Source organism: Aplidium turbinatum, chromosome 18, assembly GCF_918807975.1.
Source record: "Aplidium turbinatum chromosome 18, kaAplTurb1.1, whole genome shotgun sequence".
NCBI lineage: Eukaryota > Metazoa > Chordata > Ascidiacea > Aplousobranchia > Polyclinidae > Aplidium > Aplidium turbinatum.
Genome location: NC_137489.1, coordinates 5408633 through 5427464, shown reverse-complemented (window position 1 = coordinate 5427464; position 18832 = coordinate 5408633). Strand labels below are relative to the sequence as shown.

The 18832-nt window shown below is 37.1% G+C and overlaps 1 long non-coding RNA gene across 7 annotated transcripts in view; it reads right to left on the bottom strand.

Annotated features, from left to right (window-relative positions):
- LOC145787809 (uncharacterized) overlaps window positions 1–16405 on the bottom strand; it is a 31744-nt gene extending 15339 nt beyond the window's left edge. For all 7 annotated transcript variants that reach the window (XR_014291451.1, XR_014291452.1, XR_014291447.1 and 4 more), the window contains exons 1-2: window positions 16131–16405; window positions 15702–15766 (exon numbers count right to left, since the gene is read on the bottom strand). This is a non-coding gene — a long non-coding RNA (uncharacterized LOC145787809). The remainder of the gene's footprint in view (window positions 1–15701; window positions 15767–16130) is intronic.
- Between the last annotated feature and the right edge of the window lie 2427 nt (window positions 16406–18832).

The following is an 18832-nucleotide window of genomic DNA, read 5'->3' as shown; positions in this document are numbered from 1 at the left end:
TGTTCAATTTCAACAAATTTGCTATTGTTGGAAAGCACAAGCATAGATCTAACCAACTAAATTAATACCAAGTCCCAAAATACTACTAGCTCCATCTGGTGGCCACCTAAACTTGACCAAATTCAAACCATCACCAAAACTTCATTTTAAATGATAAACAATCTAAATCAAATCTAATTAAAAGAACATGTTACTGTTTATTGAAGTGCTAACTTTCATTGTTATATCTTATTCAATATGCGCGCAATCGTTGTTCGAAGACAGCCCCCTAACGAAGCTTTTGCCCAATGCATTTCAATGGCGAATCGATCGTCTTCCAATTCACGCCCTGCATGATCACGATAATTAATTGTCTCCCATTTATTCATTTCTTGCTCAATTTTAACAGATTTGCTATCGTTAAAAAGCACAAGCATAGATCTAACCAACTAAATTAATACCAAGTCCCAAAATACTACTAGCTCCATCTGGTGGCCACCTAAACTTGACCAAATTCAAACCATTATCAAAAGTTTATTTGCAATGATAAAAACATTAAACGACAACCAATTAAAAGAACTTGTTACTGTTTATTGAAGTGATAACTTTCATTTTTATACCTTATTTAATATATGAGCAATCGTTGTTCGAAGACAGCCCCCCAACGAAGCTTTTGCCCAATGCATTTCAATGGCGAATCGATCCTCTTCCAGTTCACGCCCTGCGTGATCAATGGTGAATCGATCGTCTTCCAGTTCACGCCCTGCATGTTCACGATAATTAATTGTCTCCCATTTATTCATTTCTTGCTCAATTTCAACAGATTTGCTATCGTTGAAAAGCACAAGCAGGGATCTAACCAACTAAGTTATAACCAAGTCCCAAAATACTACTAGCTCCATCTGGTGGCCACCTAAACTTGACCAAAATCAAACCATTATCAAAAGTTTATTTGCAATGATAAAAACATTAAACGACAACCAATTAAAAGAACATGTTACTGTTTATTGAAGTGCTAACTTTCATTTTTATACCTTAATTAATATATGAGCAATCGTTGTTCGAAGACAGTCCCCCAACGAAGCTTTTGCCCAATGCATTTCAATGGCGAATCGTTCGTCTTCCAGTTCACGCCCTGCGTGATCAATAGCGAATCGATCGTCTTCCAGTTCAAGCCCTGCATGTTCACGATAATTAATTGTCTCCCATTCATTCATTTCTTGCTCAATTTCAACAGATTTGCTATCGTTGAAAAGCACAAGCATAGATCTAACCAACTAAGTTAATACCAAGTCCCAAAATGCTAATAGCTCCATCTAGTGGCCACCTAAACTTGACCACATGCAAACCATCACCAAAACTTCATTTTAAATGATAAACAATCTAAATTAAATCCAATTAAAAGAACATGTTACTGTTTATTGAAGTGCTAACTTTCATTTTTGTATCTTATTCAATATGCGCGCAATCGTTGTTCGAAGACAGCCCCCCAACGAAGCTTTTGCCCAATGCATTTCAACATTTTACTGCAAAATTGGTCATCTGTGCGCAATAATAGCATCAGGCTGCAATAAAACTATTATTTAGTGTTTTGTGTTGTACATAGCCTATCATGTGATCTGTTCCTCGCCAATTATTCCTCGCCAATTGCGTAAGCTATCCTGCATTGAATTCGTGTGTCAGTTGTTGATGCCGGTGCTGTTGAGAGGTGTCGCTTGTAGCTTACAGCTTTAATGCAAAATTTTCAAATTCATTCATTTATTTCTCTTAGATGTAGCCTATAATTAGTCCTGATGAGGACACTATGATTTGGTGTCGAAAACGTTGGATTTAGTAGTTTTTTCTTGTTTTTTTGTGTGTTTAATAAAAAATGTTAAATCCACTAACGTTACTGAGTGTTATATGTATCTGCGGTACAACAAGTCAAGCTCTCTACCAAGGCTCAAACGTAACATCTTGTCAAAACATCATCAAATTAATCGTCTGACCAATAAGCTTTCTTCATTAACTTTTGTATTCACCACATGCCTAGCAGAGGTGAACGAAGTTACTTTTTTTTGACTCGGTTCCGTTCCTGCTCCGAAAGTATTCACTTCGGCTCTTGCTCCAACTTCTAAATTCATTTTGAAGTGAAATAAGCGTGAAACTACCTTTTTCAAATAATTTTAAAAAAACACAAAAAAGCCCAAAAACACCCGAGCTTTTTAAGAAAAGCCCGAGTTTTTCTCAACCCTGCTTTTGCTTCCCTATGTCCTAACCGAACAGGAGAAAAACCAACTTTTACGATTTAATTTTGGGTGCTTTAAAATGGAACATTTTTGCACGTAAAGCATTAAATCACCACTTTGGGCCCCTAATTTGCGCGCAATGCACTCAATTACTTCTCCGGGCCTTTTTGCTACATTACGGGCCCCCCAGGACTAAATGATAACAACTTTTATGCTTGAATTTAGTCGTTTAGGGTGGTTTTAACCATCATGTTTTCGCGTAAAGTATAAAATCACAATTTTGGGCCTCCCAACAATCACAGGCCTGGGCCCTCAAGGGTACGCCGTACCCTCAGTATCCCCCTCTCATAGGCCCTGGGTCTCCAAGCAAAACATTCAAACACAAACGCTTTTGGAACTACAAACATTCGTGCTTGTACGAAAAGCATAGGCTACTATGTGGCTTCATGCCACACCATCACTATTGATGAACACGAATATTTGCCATTTGTTGATAACGTACAGGTCTGTTCGGAGGATTTGTTGAGGAATCAGCATCAAATCGGTGGACCTGGCCACATCGTCGCTATCGATGAGTCCTTGGTGGCCAGACGAAAACCAGGAGATTCACAAGGGCGCCCAGTGCCACAGCAGTGGATCTTCGGCGGGATTGACACCACAACAAAGTAAGTTATATATTATGTGCATGTTTACCCCCTACAACTAGGCCTACGCCTAGTCAACTACGTTCGAGCAGGTGAGCAATATCACTTGGGCTTGGGATTTGAAGGAATATTTGACAACACTTTTATTTAACCTACCCTCCTTAGGGCACGTTCTTTTGCACCTCAATGCCTGTAGATATCCCTAGTAAAATTGTGCTATTAGAGAATGCTTCATTGTAATGGTACCGCGGCGGGACAGGGCTACACTGGAGGCAGAAATTCTACGCCACATCGCACCAGGAACAGAGATTCATTCCGATGAATGGGGTGCATACTCTAACTTGTCTAGTGAGTGTTTCTTGTAGTTCTATTTTAAAATGACATAGGCTACACTAACATGTAAACACTTAACGTAGATTATGTTAAACATTAAATGGATTGGATGAAGTACATAAAATGCATGTAGATTAAACATTTGTGTAGACTAGGTGTACTGAGAGTAAAAATGTGTAGGGGAGATGTGGCACCTATGGGACGAATATGACATTATTTCTAAAAAAACGTTATTTTAAAGCAAATCATGAACTAAAGCAATTTTATTGCAAAGTTTAGTCATTGTTTCTTAACATGAAATCAAAACAGTGATGACTGTAGGCTAATATTCTTTATTGTTTTTTTTTCATCATTAAAAAGTGTCAGACAACTGTCCCATAGGTTGCTTACATACATGATCAATGGGACAAGGGGTTATGTCCCAGGAGACACTTTTCTAGATACATCAATTGATTGTCAAGGGTATGATGGAATGAAAGAGACTCAAGAGAAAAGAAGCAGAACTTGTTTTCTTGGTTTTCATCAATAAATAGACCCGCTTTTCTTTTCAGACATGATAAAATAAGACACTTTAAAGGTTCAATGAATTGAAATCTAAAAAGGTATATACTTTTGCCATGATCTATAGCAAAGTGTAGTGTAATAAGGCTTTTCAAGATTGTACAAAATAAAGCAGTAGCTCTTATCTACATCCCTAGTGAAAAATACTTTTTAAGTGAAAAAAATTTCTTTCAGCCTTAAAATAACGTAGGAATATGTCCCAAAAGTGATTGCTTGCACAGTCCCATTGGTCATTCAACCACCAGTTTGTGTTTAGCTTGTCTGAAGACATATCACAGTACAATGTGTACTTTTCTGTTGTGATAGCATCAGACCCAACCATTTGGCTTAAACTGTCATGCCAGGTCCCACTTGATACAACTTATTCATAGTGTAGAAACTGTTAACAACAATTAACCATTTAAAGTTACTTTGGGAGCAGAAAAAAAAATCAACTGACCTCGCCACTTAACTGCACAGCTCCTTTTCAAAAAGCACGATGGCTCATGCCAAAACAATTATGCATCCATTAAAAATAAATTTAACAATTTAACATGTTTTTGTTATTTCTATTTGGAAACCGTTGCAGCAAGCATTTTAGGCTGAAATTTATTTAAAGTTGCTTTCGTATTTTTTAGATCTTGGATATCGCCACCAAACGGTCAACCATCACCATCATTATGTTTCGGCCACAGGGGTTCATACGAACCACATTGAAAACCTGTGGCTGAATTGTAAACGGAAATTTAAAAGAATGGGTGGCACCACAAGGCCCATGATACCTGAGTATCTTGATGAATTTATGTGGCGACATCAGTTTCCACGGGGACGACATTTTCCGGAAGTTCTCCGCGCCATAAGGGAGTCCTACCCCTTACTGTAGCCGCCACATCGTCCATTTGCCAAAAAAAAAAAAAAACAGCCCTTTTCAGGGCTAACTAATGATAAAAAAGAGTTGCTGCCCACATAGCCTACTTTGTGATATTTATTCTATAACAAACAAACTAGGCTAAAAAAAGTGCAATGTCACATGAAACAAAATAATTTTTTTAACTTACGTTTGTAACATGATTTTTGTGTGTTAACGTTTAAGGTTTGGACCTATGAATCATTTTGTTTACACACACGGATGCCTTTGGGAAAAAGACTTCGTGTGGTAATGAAAGAACACGAGAATGCAAGCCCAAGTCATTTCATTACGGTTTCGTTACTTACCTTTGATCCATATTTAAGCCTAGGTTTATTAGGCTTAGCCTATGTGTTGCGAAAAAATTTCTTGGCTAAGCATTGAACAAAACATAAGTATCCGCACCCACTGTCTCGCTGGTTGTTGTTGCTTTTTATTATTTGCAGAGGTTTCTCCATCCAAATAGGAACAATTTTCTGGCTCCTGCACTTGGAGCTGACATCACTTGCTTCCTCAACCGAGCTTTTCCAATAGATGTCGACTGAGGGCCGAGTGACAAGAATTCTTCCACGACCTCCCAAAGGATCAAAGTTCTACACCGCTCTAGAGCACACATCGCTTTCCTATTGATCAGTGTTTGTTACATTACTTGATTCGGACAAGCCATCACACCACCAACTAGGCTATTTGTGTGCCTGATCCTAATACTTTCTATGACTTTAGCATTTTTTCAATATAAATGGGACACAATTAATTATCGCGATCACGCAATGTGAATCCAGAAAGACGATCGATTCGTAATTGAAATGCATTGTGCAAAAGCTTCGTTGGGGGGCTGTCTTCGAACAACGATTGCGCGCATATTGAATAAGATACAAAAATGAAAGTTAGCACTTCAATAAACAGTAACATGTTCTTTTAAATGGCTGTCGTTTAATGTTCCTATCCTTCCAAATAAACTTTTGATAATGGTTTGAATTTGGTCAAGTTTAGGTGGCCACCAGATGGAGCTAGTAGTATTTTGGGACTTGGTATTAATTTAGTTGGTTAGATCTATGCTTGTGCTTTTTAACGATAGCAAATCTGTTGAAATTGAGCAAAAAATGAATAAATGGGAGACAATTAATTATCGTGAACATGCAGGGCGTGAACTGGAAGAGGATCGATTCGCTATTGAAATGCATTGGGCAAAAGCTTTGTTGGGGGGCTGTCTTCGAACAACGATTGCGCGCATATTGAATAAGATACAAAAATGAAAGTTATCACTTCAATAAACAGTAACATGTTCTTTTAAATGGCTGTCGTTTAATGTTCCTATCCTTCCAAATAAACTTTTGATAATGGTTTGAATTTGGTCAAGTTTAGGTGGCCACCAGATGGAGCTAGTAGTATTTTGGGACTTGGTATTAATTTAGTTGGTTAGATCTATGCTTGTGCTTTTTAACGATAGCAAATCTGTTGAAATTGAGCAAAAAATGAATAAATGGGAGACAATTAATTATCGTGAACATGCAGGGCGTGAACTGGAAGACGATCGATTCGCCATTTAAATGCATTGGGCAAAAGCTTCGTTGGGGGGCTGTCTTCGAACAACGATTGCGCGCATATTGAATAAGATACAAAAATGAAAGTTAGCCCTTCAATAAACAGTAACATGTTCTTTTAATTGGATTTAATTTAGATTGTTTATCATTTAAAATGAAGTTTTGGTGATGGTTTGCATGTGGTCAAGTTTAGGTGGCCACTAGATGGAGCTATTAGCATTTTGGGACTTGGTATTAACTTAGTTGGTTAGATCTATGCTTGTGCTTTTCAACGATAGCAAATCTGTTGAAATTGAGCAAGAAATGAATGAATGGGAGACAATTAATTATCGTGAACATGCAGGGCTTGAACTGGAAGACGATCGATTCGCTATTGATCACGCAGGGCGTGAACTGGAAGACGAACGATTCGCCATTGAAATGCATTGGGCAAAAGCTTCGTTGGGGGACTGTCTTCGAACAACGATTGCTCATATATTAATTAGGGTATAAAAATGAAAGTTAGCACTTCAATAAACAGTAACATGTTCTTTTAATTGGTTGTCGTTTAATGTTTTTATCATTGCAAATAAACTTTTGATAATGGTTTGATTTTGGTCAAGTTTAGGTGGCCACCAGATGGAGCTAGTAGTATTTTGGGACTTGGTTATAACTTAGTTGGTTAGATCTATGCTTGTGCTTTTCAACGATAGCAAATCTGTTGAAATTGAGCTAGAAATGAATAAATGGGAGACAATTAATTATCGTGAACATGCAGGGCGTGAACTGGAAGACGATCGATTCACCATTGATCACGCAGGGCGTGAACTGGAAGAGGATCGATTCGCCATTGAAATGCATTGGGCAAAAGCTTCGTTGGGGGGCTGTCTTCGAACAACGATTGCTCATATATTAAATAAGGTATAAAAATGAAAGTTAGCACTTCAATAAACAGTAACATGTTCTTTTAATTGTTTGTCGTTTAATGTTTTTATCATTGCAAATAAACTTTTGATAATGGTTTGAATTTGGTCAAGTTTAGGTGGCCACCAGATGGAGCTAGTAGTATTTTGGGACTTAGTATTAATTTAGTTGGTTAGATCTATTCTTGTGCTTTTCAACGATAGCAAATCTGTTGAAATTGAGCAAGAAATGAATAAGTGGGAGACAATTAATTATCGTGAACACGCAGGGCGTGAACTGGAAGAGGATCGATTCGCGATTGAAATGCATTGGGCAAAATCTTCGTTGGGGGGCTGTCTTCAAACAACGATTGCGCGCATATTAAATAAGATATAACAATGAAAGTTAGCACTTCAATCAACAGTAACATGTTCTTTTAATTGGATTTAATTTAGATTGTTTATCATTTAAAATGAAGTTTTGGTGATGGTTTGAATTTGGTCAAGTTTAGGTGGCCACCAGATGGAGCTAGTAGTATTTTGGGACTTGGTATTAATTTAGTTGGTTAGATCTATGCTTGTGCTTTTCAACGATAGCAAATCTGTTGAAATTGAGCAAGAAATGAATAAATGGGAGACAATTAATTATCGTGAACATGCAGGGCGTGAACTGGAAGAGGATCGATTCGCCATTGAAATGCATTGGGCAAAAGCTTCGTTGGGGGGCTGTCTTCGAACAACGATTGCGCGCATATTAAATAAGATATAACAATGAAAGTTACCACTTTAATAAACAGTAACATGTTCTTTTAACTGGATTTGATTTAGATTGTTTATCATTTAAAATGAAGTTTTGGTGATGGTTTAAATTTGGTCAAGTTTAGGTGGCCACCAGATAGAGCTAGTAGTATTTTGGGACTTGGTATTAATTTAGTTGGTTAGATCTATGCTTGTGCTTTTTAACGATAGCAAATCTGTTGAAATTGAGCAAAAAATGAATAAATGGGAGACAATTAATTATCGTGAACATGCAGGGCGTGAACTGGAAGAGGATCGATTCGCTATTGAAATGCATTGGGCAAAAGCTTCGTTGGGGGGCTGTCTTCGAACAACGATTGCGCGCATATTGAATAAGATACAAAAATGAAAGTTAGCACTTCAATAAACAGTAACATGTTCTTTTAAATGGCTGTCGTTTAATGTTCCTATCCTTCCAAATAAACTTTTGATAATGGTTTGAATTTGGTCAAGTTTAGGTGGCCACCAGATGGAGCTAGTAGTATTTTGGGACTTGGTATTAATTTAGTTGGTTAGATCTATGCTTGTGCTTTTTAACGATAGCAAATCTGTTGAAATTGAGCAAAAAATGAATAAATGGGAGGCAATTAATTATCGTGAACATGCAGGGCGTGAACTGGAAGACGATCGATTCGCCATTGAAATGCATTGGGCAAAAGCTTCGTTGGGGGGCTGTCTTCGAACAACGATTGCGCGCATATTGAATAAGATACAAAAATGAAAGTTAGCACTTCAATAAACAGTAACATGTTCTTTTAATTGGATTTAATTTAAATTGTTTATCATTTAAAATGAAGTTTTGGTGATGGTTTGCATGTGGTCAAGTTTAGGTGGCCACTAGATGGAGCTATTAGCATTTTGGGACTTGGTATTAACTTAGTTGGTTAGATCTATGCTTGTGCTTTTCAACGATAGCAAATCTGTTGAAATTGAGCAAGAAATGAATGAATGGGAGACAATTAATTATCGTGAACATGCAGGGCTTGAACTGGAAGAGGATCGATTCGCCATTGAAATGCATTGGGCAAAAGCTTCGTTGGGGGGCTGTCTTCGAACAACGATTGCGCGCATATTGAATAAGATATAACAATGAAAGTTAGCACTTCAATAAACAGTAACATGTTCTTTTAATTGGCTGTCGTTTAATGTTCTTATCATTCCAAATAAACTTTTGATAATGGTTTGAATTTGGTCAAGTTTAGGTGGCCACCAGATGGAGCTAGTAGTATTTTGGGACTTGGTTATAACTTAGTTGGTTAGATCCCTGCTTGTGCTTTTCAACGATAGCAAATCTGTTGAAATTGAGCTAGAAATGAATAAATGGGAGACAATTAATTATCGTGAACATGCAGGGCGTGAACTGGAAGACGATCGATTCACCATTGATCACGCAGGGCGTGAACTGGAAGAGGATCGATTCGCCATTGAAATGCATTGGGCAAAAGCTTCGTTGGGGGGCTGTCTTCGAACAACGATTGCTCATATATTAAATAAGGTATAAAAATGAAAGTTATCACTTCAATAAACAGTAACATGTTCTTTTAATTGTTTGTCGTTTAATGTTTTTATCATTGCAAATAAACTTTTGATAATGGTTTGAATTTGGTCAAGTTTAGGTGGCCACCAGATGAAGCTAGTAGTATTTTGGGACTTGGTATTAACTTAGTTGGTTAGATCTATGCTTGTGCTTTTCAACGATAGCAAATCTGTTGAAATTGAGCAAGAAATGAATAAATGGGAGACAATTAATTATCGTGAACATGCAGGGCGTGAACTGGAAGAGGATCGATTCGCCATTGAAATGCATTGGGCAAAAGCTTCGTTGGGGGGCTGTCTTCGAACAACGATTGCTCATATATTAAATAAGGTGTCAAAATGAAAGTTAGCCCTTCAATAAACAGTAACAAGTTCTTTTAATTGGTTGTCGTTTAATGTTTTTATCATTGCAAATAAACTTTTGATAATGGTTTGAATTTGGTCAAGTTTAGGTGGCCACCAGATGGAGCTAGTAGTATTTTGGGACTTGGTATTAATTTAGTTGGTTAGATCTATGCTTGTGCTTTTTAACGATAGCAAATCTGTTGAAATTGAGCAAAAAATGAATAAATGGGAGACAATTAATTATCGTGAACATGCAGGGCGTGAACTGGAAGACGATCGATTCGCCATTGAAATGCATTGGGCAAAAGCTTCGTTGGGGGGCTGTCTTCGAACAACGATTGCGCGCATATTGAATAAGATACAAAAATGAAAGTTAGCCCTTCAATAAACAGTAACATGTTCTTTTAATTGGATTTAATTTAGATTGTTTATCATTTAAAATGAAGTTTTGGTGATGGTTTGCATGTGGTCAAGTTTAGGTGGCCACTAGATGGAGCTATTAGCATTTTGGGACTTGGTATTAACTTAGTTGGTTAGATCTATGCTTGTGCTTTTCAACGATAGCAAATCTGTTGAAATTGAGCAAGAAATGAATGAATGGGAGACAATTAATTATCGTGAACATGCAGGGCTTGAACTGGAAGACGATCGATTCGCTATTGATCACGCAGGGCGTGAACTGGAAGACGAACGATTCGCCATTGAAATGCATTGGGCAAAAGCTTCGTTGGGGGACTGTCTTCGAACAACGATTGCTCATATATTAATTAGGGTATAAAAATGAAAGTTAGCACTTCAATAAACAGTAACATGTTCTTTTAATTGGTTGTCGTTTAATGTTTTTATCATTGCAAATAAACTTTTGATAATGGTTTGATTTTGGTCAAGTTTAGGTGGCCACCAGATGGAGCTAGTAGTATTTTGGGACTTGGTTATAACTTAGTTGGTTAGATCTATGCTTGTGCTTTTCAACGATAGCAAATCTGTTGAAATTGAGCTAGAAATGAATAAATGGGAGACAATTAATTATCGTGAACATGCAGGGCGTGAACTGGAAGACGATCGATTCACCATTGATCACGCAGGGCGTGAACTGGAAGAGGATCGATTCGCCATTGAAATGCATTGGGCAAAAGCTTCGTTGGGGGGCTGTCTTCGAACAACGATTGCTCATATATTAAATAAGGTATAAAAATGAAAGTTAGCACTTCAATAAACAGTAACATGTTCTTTTAATTGTTTGTCGTTTAATGTTTTTATCATTGCAAATAAACTTTTGATAATGGTTTGAATTTGGTCAAGTTTAGGTGGCCACCAGATGGAGCTAGTAGTATTTTGGGACTTAGTATTAATTTAGTTGGTTAGATCTATTCTTGTGCTTTTCAACGATAGCAAATCTGTTGAAATTGAGCAAGAAATGAATAAGTGGGAGACAATTAATTATCGTGAACACGCAGGGCGTGAACTGGAAGAGGATCGATTCGCGATTGAAATGCATTGGGCAAAATCTTCGTTGGGGGGCTGTCTTCGAACAACGATTGCGCGCATATTAAATAAGATATAACAATGAAAGTTAGCACTTCAATCAACAGTAACATGTTCTTTTAATTGGATTTAATTTAGATTGTTTATCATTTAAAATGAAGTTTTGGTGATGGTTTGAATTTGGTCAAGTTTAGGTGGCCACCAGATGGAGCTAGTAGTATTTTGGGACTTGGTATTAATTTAGTTGGTTAGATCTATGCTTGTGCTTTTCAACGATAGCAAATCTGTTGAAATTGAGCAAGAAATGAATAAATGGGAGACAATTAATTATCGTGAACATGCAGGGCGTGAACTGGAAGAGGATCGATTCGCCATTGAAATGCATTGGGCAAAAGCTTCGTTGGGGGGCTGTCTTCGAACAACGATTGCGCGCATATTAAATAAGATATAACAATGAAAGTTACCACTTTAATAAACAGTAACATGTTCTTTTAACTGGATTTGATTTAGATTGTTTATCATTTAAAATGAAGTTTTGGTGATGGTTTAAATTTGGTCAAGTTTAGGTGGCCACCAGATAGAGCTAGTAGTATTTTGGGACTTGGTATTAATTTAGTTGGTTAGATCTATGCTTGTGCTTTTTAACGATAGCAAATCTGTTGAAATTGAGCAAAAAATGAATAAATGGGAGACAATTAATTATCGTGAACATGCAGGGCGTGAACTGGAAGAGGATCGATTCGCTATTGAAATGCATTGGGCAAAAGCTTCGTTGGGGGGCTGTCTTCGAACAACGATTGCGCGCATATTGAATAAGATACAAAAATGAAAGTTAGCACTTCAATAAACAGTAACATGTTCTTTTAAATGGCTGTCGTTTAATGTTCCTATCCTTCCAAATAAACTTTTGATAATGGTTTGAATTTGGTCAAGTTTAGGTGGCCACCAGATGGAGCTAGTAGTATTTTGGGACTTGGTATTAATTTAGTTGGTTAGATCTATGCTTGTGCTTTTTAACGATAGCAAATCTGTTGAAATTGAGCAAAAAATGAATAAATGGGAGGCAATTAATTATCGTGAACATGCAGGGCGTGAACTGGAAGACGATCGATTCGCCATTGAAATGCATTGGGCAAAAGCTTCGTTGGGGGGCTGTCTTCGAACAACGATTGCGCGCATATTGAATAAGATACAAAAATGAAAGTTAGCACTTCAATAAACAGTAACATGTTCTTTTAATTGGATTTAATTTAAATTGTTTATCATTTAAAATGAAGTTTTGGTGATGGTTTGCATGTGGTCAAGTTTAGGTGGCCACTAGATGGAGCTATTAGCATTTTGGGACTTGGTATTAACTTAGTTGGTTAGATCTATGCTTGTGCTTTTCAACGATAGCAAATCTGTTGAAATTGAGCAAGAAATGAATGAATGGGAGACAATTAATTATCGTGAACATGCAGGGCTTGAACTGGAAGAGGATCGATTCGCCATTGAAATGCATTGGGCAAAAGCTTCGTTGGGGGGCTGTCTTCGAACAACGATTGCGCGCATATTGAATAAGATATAACAATGAAAGTTAGCACTTCAATAAACAGTAACATGTTCTTTTAATTGGCTGTCGTTTAATGTTCTTATCATTCCAAATAAACTTTTGATAATGGTTTGAATTTGGTCAAGTTTAGGTGGCCACCAGATGGAGCTAGTAGTATTTTGGGACTTGGTTATAACTTAGTTGGTTAGATCCCTGCTTGTGCTTTTCAACGATAGCAAATCTGTTGAAATTGAGCTAGAAATGAATAAATGGGAGACAATTAATTATCGTGAACATGCAGGGCGTGAACTGGAAGACGATCGATTCACCATTGATCACGCAGGGCGTGAACTGGAAGAGGATCGATTCGCCATTGAAATGCATTGGGCAAAAGCTTCGTTGGGGGGCTGTCTTCGAACAACGATTGCTCATATATTAAATAAGGTATAAAAATGAAAGTTATCACTTCAATAAACAGTAACATGTTCTTTTAATTGTTTGTCGTTTAATGTTTTTATCATTGCAAATAAACTTTTGATAATGGTTTGAATTTGGTCAAGTTTAGGTGGCCACCAGATGAAGCTAGTAGTATTTTGGGACTTGGTATTAACTTAGTTGGTTAGATCTATGCTTGTGCTTTTCAACGATAGCAAATCTGTTGAAATTGAGCAAGAAATGAATAAATGGGAGACAATTAATTATCGTGAACATGCAGGGCGTGAACTGGAAGAGGATCGATTCGCCATTGAAATGCATTGGGCAAAAGCTTCGTTGGGGGGCTGTCTTCGAACAACGATTGCTCATATATTAAATAAGGTGTCAAAATGAAAGTTAGCCCTTCAATAAACAGTAACAAGTTCTTTTAATTGGTTGTCGTTTAATGTTTTTATCATTGCAAATAAACTTTTGATAATGGTTTGAATTTGGTCAAGTTTAGGTAGCCACCAGATGGAGCTAGTAGTATTTTGGGACTTGGTATTAATTTAGTTGGTTAGATCTATGCTTGTTCTTTTCAACGATAGCAAATCTGTTGAAATTGAGCAAGAAATGAATAAATGGGAGACAATTAATTATCGTGAACATGCAGGGCGTGAACTGGAAGACGATCGATTCGCCATTGAAATGCATTGGGCAAAAGCTTCGTTGGGGAGCTGTCTTCGAACAACGATTGCGCGCATATTGAATGAGATATAACAATGAAAGTTACCACTTTAATAAACAGTAACATGTTCTTTTAATTGGATTTGATTTAGATTGTTTATCATTTAAAATGAAGTTTTGGTGATGGTTTGAATTTGGTCAAGTTTAGGTGGCCACCAGATGGAGCTAGTAGTATTTTGGGACTTGGTATTAATTTAGTTGGTTAGATCTATGCTTGTGCTTTTCAACGATAGCAAATCTGTTTAAATTGAGCAAGAAATGAATAAATGGGAGACAATTAATTATCGTGAACATGCAGGGCGTGAACTGGAAGACGATCGATTCGCCATTGAAATGCATTGGGCAAAAGCTTCGTTGGGGGGCTGTCTTCGAACAACGATTGCGCGCATATTGAATAAGATATAACAATGAAAGTTAGCACTTCAATAAACAGTAACATGTTCTTTTAATTGGCTGTCGTTTAATGTTCTTATCGTTCCAAATAAACTTTTGATAATGGTTTGAATTTGGTCAAGTTTAGGTGGCCACGATTGCGCGCATATTGAATAAGATATAACAATGAAAGTTAGCACTTCAACAAACAGTAACATGTTCTTTTAATTAGATTTGATTTAGATTGTTTATCATTTAAAATGAAGTTTTGGTGATGGTTTGAATTTGGTCAAGTTTAGGTGGCCACCAGATGGAGCTAGTAGTATTTTGGGACTTGGTACTAATTTAGTTGGTTAGATCTATGCTTGTGCTTTCCAACAATAGCAAATTTGTTGAAATTGAACAAGAAATGAATGAATGGGAGACAATTTCCTTCTGGTGTATTTCGTTCCGTTTCCACCCCGCACTTCCTCCTTCATAATAGTCCATTCCAATGTGTGACGTCATCATTTTGTCTGGTTGACCAACAGGGCGTCTTGTGGAAGAGCACCAAATTATGTAGTAGGCTATCGTTAGCACGGCCCCAAACGGAAAATTACCCAGAGAAATTCTCAAATTCCAGCAAATTAAAAAAACTCTAACTTTATTACTCACATTTGAAAAGACATAAAAAATTGGGCTGTAGACAACTCAAATTAAAAATTAACTACAAAAATGCACTTCGGGTCAAAATTTAGTTAAAAAAAAAAAAATAATAGAATAAGGAACGCTTCCGGGTAGTATCGAACTCAGTCCCTCTAGTATATGAGCCTGCGACGTAACGCACGCGCCACGTAACGAGTTGAATAAAATGATCGAATTAGAATTTATATAGGTGCTTCTTTTCTTTTGCTTTGAAAGAGAAAAGGAAAAAAGTGACTGTATTGTGACGTCATGACCGGTCAAATAGTGTTTCAGATTCAAAGACCGGCGCCGGTCAAATAGCCACTGCCTAAATATTATAATCATCTTCAAGTACTGATCTTTACTTGGAATTGCAATGTTTTTCAAAGAAAAACCAAAATTAATCTTTTCCAGATTCATAATAACTGAATCGCAGTACGGTATCAAAAGAGAGTGCTCAACTAGCTCAGTGCGACTAATCTGATATGAAAATTGAAAAACCTGTAAATAAAAAATCAAGATTTTTTCTAAAAGCAGCAACAGGGTCAGTTATCAAAGAAGCTTTATAATATTCAGAAGAATAACGCATAGTAACATCATTCCTGTTGCAAAAGAAATACGGTACCAATACAAAACATGAACAAATGGTATCAACCACCTTTAACATAATTATATAGCCTATATAAGTTTTTCAACAAATAAATAACAAAGCAGAGCTAGACACAAACAGTTGAAAAGTTTATCTTCCACTCACTGCAGAATGATTCCAATAGAAATTTTCCTCTCTTTGATATCCACCAATTTCTTGTTGAAGGCGATCTGTCATGAAAATATTCATTAGCCCACACAAACCATGTGGTGAACAGCAGCAAACTATTCTTAGCAACAAGTCAGTAAAATGCTTCATCAGTTTTCAGAAGTCTAACGCAAAACATCATTCAAGTTGCATTGGAAACCTTCTTTTGACTCCAGTCTTTGATCTGCTTATTTTGTAAAGTTATAAATGCAGAAAAAGTGATATTTCTGAACCTAAAATCAATGTGTTGATACAGCAGCTAGTTTGTATCCAATTACAACAATATTGAACTCAGTAAGTGACACTAAGATGGTCTGTACATTTGTGGTTTCACTGCAGTTCTCATACCGCTACCCAAAAACATTTGTAGCATGCCTACATACTCACTATTCATAACAGCAAGTCCATGAAACGTTGTGGTACAGAACAGCACGTCATGTTCAACATTTCTCCAATGTTTCACGCAAGGAAAGCAAGTTTGATCGCACATGTTTTGTACTTTTTATTGTATCTTCACACTAGACTAGATGATCTTTTGAATTGATGCCACGTGCGTTCGCAGTAGATTGAATATGATTTCGGTAGATAAAAAGCAGCAAGCAAGTATCCACTCTACACAGCACCAGGCCTATTTGCTGAAAACGAGAGAAAAGAAATGGAATTTCTTCGCTCCAGCCATTGCCAATGGTCATGAGTCATGACGTCATTGTGCAAAAGCAGTCAAAGAGTTGCCAAATTTTTACTTTTTTTAGTCAAGAAGTTATTCAATCAATCAATCATTTTATTTTTCGTCATTAACGCGTCCGGGACGAAAAAGATACTAACTACAAAAATCGATATAAACCTACCAGCACGTTAACGAACGGGAAAAGATGGCAAAACCTTGAAAGGTTTAAAACGTGCCTGAATGAAAAATTATTTAGTAGGCTATATATCAGTAGTTAGCATGGCCACAAAACCCAAAAAAACAAATAGCAAAAAATAAAACAAAAACAGAGAAGCACACATGTAGTATTGAATGACAGCCTAATGAAAAGTGTTGTGGATTGAATTTGCCAGTTCCAATATTGATGTGGATGAGCAGTCATAATAATAATAATAAAAGGATGGAGAAAGAAAACCGGACATAAAAGAAACCCATCCTCAGGCAAAAGCCCGTTTCAATGTGGCCCAGGAGAGCAGGTGTTGAGCTCTTTCTATGGTTAGACTGCACATCACACAGTAGCCTAAGACGATTGAGGTTTGATATCCAGTGTAAGTTATTGTTTCTTGTCCTGGTGGGTGATGGAATGGATGAGCTGGTAGATGATGATGTCCTGATGGTGTTGATGAAGCTCTCATCCCCTTTTGCGACGTGTCGTGTTGATTATGGAGTATTGCGTTTGCTGTTAATATCTACAAACATAAAAGTACAGCACAAGCAATCGATATTATTGTTAGGTTAGCCTAATCTTTTGTAAATAATTTCGGATTTTATTTTTCGTCATTAACGCGTCCAGGCACGAAAAAGATACCAGGGATATCTAGAGAAGGGGATGTGAAGGCTCATAGCGATTGCCTTATTCTTATGAAACTACCAAGGCGGTAGTTTGTAGCACGTGAAACATGCCGTTCTTTTCAAAATTGCAGAAAGTTTGCAGTGCAGCTGGTGTTACAGACGGTTGTTCGCCTGGTCAAACGTCATGTAGAAACCGTTCAGGTCTACTGAATATTACGTCATGGAAATTCCTAAAACATGAGCCAAAATTGCACCATCGTCCGTAAGACTCGTGTCAGACCGGTTTAAACCTGTTTCAGTTTGAGACCTGTTTGGACATGAAATATTGCGTCACGAACTGCTCTCGTGCCTTTGAGTTATCACAAATTTTTCTGATTCATTCTCGAAGTTGTTTGTTGGAAGTCGGTCGCACATTTAACTGGTTTATTTGGTGCTTGCTAGCTGGACAAATTCTCCGTCTTTTATCCAAGTAATCTGTATCGTAGTGACAGTTTTAGAGGTGTAGGCATTGCATTTCGATTTCGATAGCCGCGGGCTAATTTTACTGGAATACACTTTGAATAGACGTTTCGAAGGTGTGTTTATTTTTCGGTCATTACGTACAGACAAACGGATCCGGGAACTTTATGTTACAATTTTCCCACGAAGAATTATGGTTTACCGCTGTGACCATAAAAAATAAAAGACGAGTTCTTGTCAGTTGGTAGGTCAAGAAGAAATTAAAGCAAGAAAAATAAAAAACGAATTTGTTAGCTGGTAGGCCAAGAAGCACTTGAAGGCATAAAAATAAACGACGTGTTTGTTGTCAGCTAGTGCAGAAGAACTACTTAGAAGTACAAGAAATAATAAAAGAAGATTTGTTGGTTGGTAGTCTACACTCTTACAGAAGCAAAGAAAAGTAAAGACAATTCTTCTCAGTTTGGTACAGAAGAAAAATAACTTTGACATTCATTGGCAAGAAAGAAGATTAAAGACAATCCATCTGTGCTTGTAGATTCAAGTGGAAGAATCCAAGCAAGTTTTGTGGACTTTAGGACTTCATACCCGTACAGCTACGGTATCGTGCATTTAAATTCTTTTTTGTATTTTTTACGGTCTTTGCAGTTAAGTTTTTTATAACTACTGTAGCCTAATAAATTTGTGTGTTTGTGTAACTTAATTTTTTTAATTGTTAATTTAGTCCCAACATTTAATATGTCTACACTCGGTGATGACAGGGACTCGACCGCCGTCGACTCGACTGAGTTTAAGCCTGATGATGTTCTTTGCGGTCGGGCAGGCCATTCTGGGGAGGGACCCATTAACGATGAGGCTAAGTCAGTTCGAGAGGCCCGGCATCTTAGACGGGATATTTTGACTCAAATTGGGAAACTTTCTGTAGCCCTAGGTTCTTTGAGTGATAAGCAGGAACTGTTAATTTTTAGATCTAAGTTATCTACTTTTGAAGAGGAATTACGGCATTTCCATGCTCTCTTGAGTAAAATTTTTAACTCTGCAATCTTGGCAGAACTTCGTGATAGGGTAGATCCCGAATTTAACTCGTTAAAAAATAACTTTGAACAAAAAGAAAGTGTGTTCTCAGATAGGTTGG